At 47.3% G+C, this 9,190-nt stretch overlaps 1 pseudogene; it reads left to right on the plus strand.

Moving 5' to 3' along the window:
- Positions 1-54: 54 nt before the first annotated feature.
- On the plus strand, positions 55-8,829 carry LOC132837671 (uncharacterized; annotated as a pseudogene).
- Positions 8,830-9,190: the final 361 nt, after the last annotated feature.

Below are 9,190 nucleotides of genomic sequence, written 5' to 3' on the forward strand. Positions count from 1 at the left end.
AACTACTCACGTTACTGTAATTAAGTACATTTTTTGGGGTATTTGTACTTTTATGAGTATATTTTTAAGTCTATAATTTTACTTGTACTTCAGTACAAATTAAAATAAGTAATTCATTCATTCATCTTCTACTGCTTATCCGAACTACCTCGGGTCATGGGGAGCCTGTGCCTATCTCAGGCGTCATCGGGCATCAAGGCAGGATACACCCTGGACGGAGTGCCAACCCATCGCAGGGCACACACACACACACACACACACACACACACACACACACACACACACTCTCATTCACTCACACACTAGGGACAATTTTCCAGAGATACCAATCAACCTACCATGCATGTCTTTGGACTGGGGGAGGAAACCGGAGTACCCGGAGGAAACCCCCGAGGCACGGGGAGAACATGCAAACTCCACACACACACAAGGTGGAGGCGGGAATCGAACCCCGACCCTGGAGGTGTGAGGGGAACGGGCTAACCACTAAGCCACCGTGACCCCCAAAATAAGTAATTTACTTTGTTATTTTAAAAATCACGATTCTGTGAACAGGAAGCCGTCAGACCGAACCGCCTTCTTTGGACACCCCCACTTTTGCTATTCACAACACAATATTACAATATCTCTATCTTGGGAAGTCGTGGTGTAACAGTTAGAGAGTCTGACTCCTAACCCTAAGGTTGTGGGTTCGAGTCTCGGGCCGGCAATACCATGACTGAGGTGCCCTTGAGCAAGGCACCGAACCCCCCCAACTGCTCCCCGGGCGCCGCAGCATAAATGGCTGCCCACTGCTCCGGGTGTGTGTTCACGGTGTGTGTGTGTTCACTGCTGTGTGTGTGTGCACTTTGGATGGGTTAAATGCAGAGAACAAATTCTGAGTATGGGTCACCGTATGTCACATCACGTCACTTATTTCACTTTCACTATATCTGTCTCTCGGTCTTTTCCAGCACTGTACTCAGACCACTCCATGAGGGACTGCAGCGTGAACCTGTCACTCATGAGCGATTTGGGAGACGAGCCGCTCAGCAGCACTCGCTATTCCTCCTTTTACAGGAAATCAGAGAGTAACAGACTGCGAAGGGACAGAGACCCTCACAAATCCTGGCTCTCTGATGTCTCTGGTTTAAACGCACGTGATAGCGACGTGTTTAACAGAGTAGAAGCAGTCGGTTCTCTTCCTCCGGTTCTCTCCAGTACCCGACTGTCAGGGACGGACTTAAAGAAGAGTCCGGAAGTGGCTCAGCCAGATCGGTTCCTCAGCCCGAGCCGGAAAAGCGTCACGTTCAGAGACTTCGATGAGTATTATCCGAACGTGAAGCACAGCGACGAGGACTCCAGAGACTCGACGGTCGATTTCTCTCTGTATCCTGACTTCTTGCACTCGGACCGCGTAACTACCGTGTTGCAGAACCAGGGGATCGACGTGACATCTCCAGACGAAGTGTTTGTCTTCTGCAGAGAACAAAATCTGACTGAGGATTTTGATAAGACTGTAGTGGGAGGGGCAGTCGTAGGGGAGGAGGACGAGGATAATGAATCTCACGCTGCTGTCAGCAGTAACAGCGGGTCGAGTCGATACAGCAGCTGTGACAGCGAGCCGTACAAGACCACCATCGAAGCGCCGTTACCTTCTGAAAACATCTCAGCAGATAAAGATGGGTGGACAAAAGGAAGTACAGTCTCAGATAGCGAGAAGAAGAAAGAACTTAATTTACCGTCTCAAGCCTGTAACGATGAGATTACTGAGATTTCCTTCACTCCGAGTCCGTTCGTCACAGGCAGGACGCGCTCGAGACTCAGTCGATGCTCCCAGAGACACAGCGCCTCGTCTTTTTCTACCTCGTCTCTTTTCGAGCAGACGCTGCCCGCACCCACACGAGTGCGCCGAGATGTCGCTCAGTCGGATAAACCTCGTTTAAGACGTCCCTCTGAAGAAGACAGAGCAGCAGATCTCGATTCCTACTTGGCAAATCTTTGTGTTTCATCCCAACTGCCTGCAAGTCAAGCATCAACTTTGATCATCTCTGGAAGCATGGCAGATACCATCATTATTCCGAGGGGTGCCACCGATGAGAGCTTAGAACGTGGATCATCTTCATCATCATGCTGCCAAGAGGAGGATGTGTTCACAGAAGACAAGGAGTTTTTAACATCAGTCCTTTCGACTTCAAGCACAAAAATACACAAAAACACAGATTCTCAAGATTCGTCCTCAGAGTCGAGTTCCAGCTTCAGTCAAATGCTCGAGGTTCCGTCCACCGGCTGCACGCCGAGATACAGCATGAGCCAAATCTGCAATCGTTCTCAAACTCAGTCGCTGGCAAACCTGTCCTACACCCCCGGAGGACGTCCTCTCATCACCGACACAGACGAACCGGTGGAGTATCTTTACACTGATGCTGAGGAGGGACACGAGCTGATCGAGACGCACGTCCCACCGACATCCAACACATCTCTCAGCTCGTCTGTCAGCGAGGAGACCATCATCTACGACTGGCGCTCCTTACAGACCGCAGCCAAAAGTCCGGAGAAGGGATAAGAAAACCGCTTCCCTAACGAAGTGATGGAGAGAGAGCACATCTCAGAGACTGAAGAGTTAACAGACCGAGAGCTCAGACGCAAACTCGTGGGACTGGGAGAGGAACCTGGACCCATCAACAGAGACACACGGCATTTGTACATGCGGAAATTACAAACCCTGCAGGAGAAACATACTCCTCTGAAGTCAGTGCAGGACGAACCAGTAACAATCACCGGTATGAGACAAAACAACATACAGTACAACTCTATTGTGTTTTGAATTGTAATCATTTTATCAGCGAGTTATTTGGTTTGGTGTTTATTTGGTGTGATTAAGGAGCATTAGCAGTGCTGTGAGCTGATGTTTATGGCAGTATTTGTTCCCTGTGTGAGTTCCAGGTTACAGTCCGGAGCTGAAGAAAGTGTTGTGTTTGTTCCACCTGGCCGATTGTAACGCTGATGAGTTTGCGCTGTGTGAACAGTTTGATCAGCCGGATCAGAATAAATGCTGGCGTGAAGGCCTCATAAAGTCCAGTTTCAACTACCTGTTACTCGACCCCAGGTAAAGCCCACACAAGCCCAGCAGGTAAAGTCCACACAAGCCCAGCAGGTAAAGTCCACACAAGCCCAGCAGGTAAAGTCCACACAAGCCCAGCAGGTAAAGTCCACACAAGCCCAGCAGGTAAAGCCCACACAAGCCCAGCAGGTAAAGCCCTCAAAAACCCAAATCAAATCAAATTTTATTTGTCACATACACATACATACAGGGTATGATATGCAGTGAAATAAATAAAAGAATAAGAATTTATAAGAATAAAAGATATAAAAAGTATAAAAAAAGAAAGAAATAAAATAAGAATAAAATAATAAAAAGTATAAACTATATAAGAAAACTATATGAAAATATAGATGAAGAAATAATGTATATACATATGCATAAATATACATATACATAAATGTGTATGGTATTTAAAGATTGTCCTTAAAGTGGCCAGGTGCAGTATGGTGTGTAAGTCCAGAGTTAAAGTGACAGTGACAGTCCAGAATTAAAGTGTCATTGCAAAAAAAAAAGGGGGTGCATAGAACAGTGGAGATGGAGAGAGAGGTCCAGTGCTAGATCCTGGGTTTCTCCTGGTTTAAGATTTGAATGGCTTGCGGGAAGAAGTTTCTCCTCATCCTCTGTGTTTGCTTTCAGGGAGCGGAAGCATTTCCCTGAACGCAACAAAGAAAAGGGTCCATTGTTGAGATGGCTGAGATCTTTTGATATCTTCCTGGCTCTGGTCCGGCACCGTGTGCTGTAGATGTCCTGCAGATCAGGGAGCTCAGTGTGGATGGTGCGGTCAGCTGAACGTATCACCCTCTGGAGGGCTCGCCTGTCCTGCATGGTGCTGTTCCCGAACCAGGAAGTGATGCTACCCATCAGGACGCTCTCAATGGTGCAGGTGTAGAAGGTCTTTAGCACCTGAGGGGGTAGTCTGAAGTCCCTCAAGCGTCTCAGATGGTACAGACGCTGCCGGGCCTTCTTCACCAGGGTGTTAATGTGACAGGACCAAGACAGGTCCTGTGTGATGTGAACACCTAGGTACCGGAAACTGTCCACTCTCTCTACTGGGGTCCCATTGATGTTTAGAGGTTGGTATGACTGCCCCTGCTTTGTGCTGAAGTCCACTATCAACACTTTAGTCTTGCTGATGTTCAGGAGAAGATTGTCCTCCTGGCACCATCTCTCCAGGTTTTTAGTCTCCTGTCGGTAGGCCGTCTCGTCGTTGTTGGAGATCAGGCCCACCACAACAGTGTCGTCAGCAAACTTGATGATGGTGGTGGAGTTGGAAGTGGCCACACAGTCATAAGTGTACAGTGAGTACAGCAGGGGGCTCATAACACAACCCTGGGGGGCTCCAGTGCTGTAAGTGAGAGTGGATGATGTGTGTTTGCCCACCCGTACAGCTTGTGGTCTGTCTGTCAGGAAGTTGGAGATCCATTGACACAGTCCCAGGACCTTAAACTTTGAGGTGAGCGTGGAGGGAATTATGGTGTTAAACGCTGAACTGTAGTCCACAAACAGCATTTTCGCATAATTCCCTTTTATACAGTCCAGGTGTCTCATCTCATCTCATCCTGGTGTGGAGAAGATGAGCAATGGTGTCCTCAGTAGAGCGGTTCTGGCGGTACACGAACTGTAGTGGATCCAGTGTGTCTGGTAGTGATGCAGTGATGAAGTCTCTGAGAAGTCTCTCGAAGCACTTCATCACTACTGAGGTCAGAGCTACAGGGCGGTAGTGGTTGAAGCAGGCAGGCTGGGGTTTCTTCGGGACAGGAACAATGGTGGACTGCTTGAAGCATGAGGGGACAACAGACTGTTCCAGTGAGAGGTTGAATATCTCAGTGAACACCGGTGCTAGCTAGTCAGTGCAGGCTTTCAGAACCCGACCGGTGATGCCATCTGGTCCTGCTGCCTTCCTGGTATTAACTCTCCTGAATGCCCTCGTCATGTCATGCTCTGAGAGGGTGAACATGTTTACCTCTCCAGCTCTCTCAGCATGCATGCTGCTTGTGCCACTAGCGTCGCTAGCGTGATTAGCTGCAGCCTAGCGTAAAAGCGAGCGTAAAAGGTGTTTAGCTCGTCTGCCAGAGAAGCGTCCGCATTCCCCATTCTAGAAGCAGGTGTTCTATAGTCTGTATTGTTCCTTAGTCCCTGCCACATGTTGGAACTGTGACTCTAGTTTCCTCCCGTAGCACCGCTTTGCTTCCTTCACCGCTCTGCGCACACTGTAAGACGCAGCCTTGTACTTGTCCATGTCCCCGGTGGCGAGCCCCGGGTTGTAGGCAGCAGAGCGGGATCTCAGAGCATCGCGGATGGTTTTATCCACCCACAGCTTCTGGTTGGGAAACGTTCTGATGGTAGTTTTCTGCACCGTATCATCTGCTAGTTTCCCTACGAATCCCACAACCGCTTCCGTAAACATGTTGACGTCATCAGAGCTGCGCCTGAACATGTCCGAGTCAGTGTCATCCAGAGCGTCCACCGATTGGTCAGTCCAGCGCGCAACCTCTCTCTGAACTGGAGCTTACTGTTTCAGCCTTTGTTTGTAAACAGGCATGAGGAAGATGGCGGCATGGTCCGATTTCCCAAAAGGTGGACGTGATTGTGCCTTGTAGCTGTTTTTGAATGGCGTGTAGCAGTGGTCCAGTGTCCTTTCGCCCCTGGTGGGGCAGGTGATCCCGATGTTGTGTTTGGTGTAGTGTTAGTGTCTCATGCAAGCCCCATACTGCAGTGTCCGCTTGAGGTGGAATATAAACGCCACTGACTATGACCGAGCTGAATTCCCGAGGTAAATAGAAGGGCCGACATTTGATGGTCAGTAGCTCCAGATTTGGTGTGCAGGAGCGTGTAAGAGGAACGATGCTCGCGCTGTTGCACCAGTGGTTGTTCACCATCAGACACACTCCACCGCCTCTTGACTTCCCCGACTCTAGTGTTCTGTCCATGCGATGAACCGAGGAAAACTCGGCCGGCTGGATGGCGTGATCCGGTACCGCTGGGTTCAGCCATGTCTTGGTGAAGCAGAGAAGGTTGCAGTCCTGAATGTCCCTCTGGAATTTGACCCTTGCTCTGAGGTCGTCGAGCTTGTTTTCCAGAGACTGGACGTTGGCTAACAGGATACTAGGTAAGGGAGTGCGGTTTGCACGTCCCCTCAGCCTGTTTCTGACGCCGACTTGTTTCCCTCGTGGATGCCGGTGTGGGTCACGTCCTTTGTTCCCCCTCAGGATCTCGCTCGGCCAGCATGGGTCCGAGTTTAAAAAAAAGGGTGAGTTGTTGTACACCAATAGATATTGGTGTAAAGCCCACACAAACCCAGCAGGTAAAGCTCACACAAACCCAGCAGGTAAAGCCCACACAAGCCCAGCAAGTAAAGGCCACACAAACCCAGCAGGTGAAGCCCAAAATCAAGTTTCCTTGATCTCAGTCCCAGGAAAAAAGAGGTTTTTTTTTTGGTTTATGATATAAAAAGGTAACATGGGGGATGTGGTAGCTCAGTGTTTGAGGTGTTGGACGGTTGAGGTCCACCAAACTGACACTGATGGGCCCTTGAGTGAGGCCCTTAACTCTCAGTTACTCAGTTGTATAAAATGAGAACAACGTTAGTCGCCCTGGACAAGAGCGTCTGCTAAATACTGCGAATGTGACATAAAGTTTACAGCGGCACCATAAATAATCCTGTGTAACGTGTTTCTGTGTCCAGAGTGACGAAGAACCTACCGTACCGCAGCCAGGCACTGACGCCTCATGAGTGTTTCCAGACTTTCATCAGGTCCATTTTCTACGTGGGTAAAGGCAAACGCTCGCGACCCTACAGCCACCTGTACGAAGCTCTGGAGTACTTCAAAGGAGACAAATTATCCAAGGTACAATACTGTAGAGAAGAACAGGAAGTTAAGTGCTAACATCAGGAACGGTTCGTTATCTGATCTGGACAGAATCCTGAAAAACCTGCAAATTCAGGAGAGAAAAAATCAGCTGACTGAAATTCTTGGCTAATCAGCTGTATTCTAACACCATGGCGTTTTGTTTCATGGTGTTTAACAGAAACTCAGCTCGAAGGTGCAGCACATCTTGCAGGTGTGGAACTGCGGCCACGGCGTCATCTCGCTGCACTGCGTCCAGAACGTCATTCCTGTGGAGGCGTACACGCGAGAGGCCTGCATGGTGGACGCCATCGGTACAAACACTGTGGTCATGTGATCAGTGATATTAAACAGACTGTAACATCAGGATCTCTCTCTCTCCCCCTCCCTCTTTCTCTCTCTCTGTCTGTCTCTCTCTCTGTCTCCCCCTCCCTCTTTCTTTCTTTCTCTCTTCCCCTCCCTCTTTCTCTCTCTCTGTCTGTCTCTCACTCTCTGTCTCTCACTCTGTCTCTCTCTCTCTCCCTCCCTCTTTCTTTCTTTCTTTCTTTCTTTCTTTCTTTCTTTCTCTCCCTCCCTCCCTCTTTCTTTCTCTCTGTCTCTCTCTCTCTCTCTCTCTCTCTCTCTCTCTCTCTCTCTGTCTCTCTCTCTCTGTGAACTGCAGTGTAAATGTTTTTTTTTCCCCTCAGGTCTGAAGATGCTGACCAATCAGAAGCGAGGGGATTATTATGGGATGGTCTCCACCTGGCCTGCGAAGCGTCAGCGTGAGCTTGGGGTTCACCTGCTGTACAGAGCCATGCAGATCTTCCTGGCTGAGGGAGAGAGACAGCTCCGACCGGCCGACATCAGGCGATGAAGTCACACGCCGTCTGAACCACACTGAGCATCGTTATCAAAATAACGAGTGCACTACAGAGATTGTCATCATCAGTCATCAAACACTGTACCTGCTACGGTACTAGTGACCTGCTCGCTATTCCCTAGGGTACAGTATGTAGGCATTTACCCCAAGCAGTGCATCATGGGATATCCTCCTGGGATAGTGGGTAGTTCCTAAAGTGAACAGTCACATGGGAAAAGACCACTGAAAGCTTATAAATGTGCTTTAATATTGTTTATAATGTTAGAAATGTCTTAAATCTGTGCTGCTGGGTTTTTTAAATTACTGGATAAATATTAATGTTTATGGATTGTAAATGATGACGATGTGATGAATGATGAATCTTATAACTGGAAAAAACTGCAACCTGCTGTACGAAGAGACACACACTTGTATTAAAAAACTCAACATAATGAATTTTAAGTTAAAGATTAGAACGATCGTTGTGGAAAAACACTTATGTAATAAATAATAATGACTATGCTTTAAACACACACACACACACACACAGCTGTAGTGATTTATTTAATCCTGCAGTGATTTCGATATTCATTCATCAGATTTTGGAACAGTGTTAGGGAGGAACTGCTGCTCTTACATCTTTTTTTTTAATTTAAAACTCATGATTACATTAAAATAACTCTTCACGGATAAACGTGAAACAGCATGATGAACTTCGTCTGGATAAAGTTCTAGATCGTCGTGGCTCAGCGTCACTCGAGGTGGACTTTGTAAACGTTGTATGATGTGTGAGTTAGTGTTCATTTTTTTCTACTCTTATAAAACGTGTCACCTAGTTGTGTGTCTGTGTGTAGTAGGATGTGCCATTTAAATATGTCTGTTGAATATTCATGCGAATTTTTTATGTGTAATGTGAAACAAAAGCGAGGAATCTTAACATTTACAGCAAACATTTCATTTCACTTCACTCACCAGGAGCTCACAGTTACACAGATGTCTTATTGTGAAATCAACAGTACTTTTACTCTTCTGTATTAAAATACAAGGATTTGGGGTTTTGTTTGTGTCAGTGTTTTATGTCGTTTCGTGTTGGTGATTTTATTCAGCTTTTTTTGACTTTTTAAACCCTGACAGCAGTCTTTAATCTCTAGGAAATAATAATAAAATCTTAGTCATGAGCTACATGAGAGCAGTAATGTGAGCTCAGGACCAGACCACCTTCACTGCACCTCACATTACCCGTGTCTCTCACTCGTGTTTCTACATAATGACATCAGTATACAACATTCCTGTGGGTTTTCTTGGCTCATTAATACTCATCACATATTAATCGTTATTGGTGCTGATCGTGTGTCTCCCTTTAGGAGCACAACTCATCATCTTCTGATGGTTAAATCCAGCATGTTAAAGCACCATGGA

This window comes from Tachysurus vachellii, chromosome 21 (assembly GCF_030014155.1).
Source record: "Tachysurus vachellii isolate PV-2020 chromosome 21, HZAU_Pvac_v1, whole genome shotgun sequence".
NCBI lineage: Eukaryota > Metazoa > Chordata > Actinopteri > Siluriformes > Bagridae > Tachysurus > Tachysurus vachellii.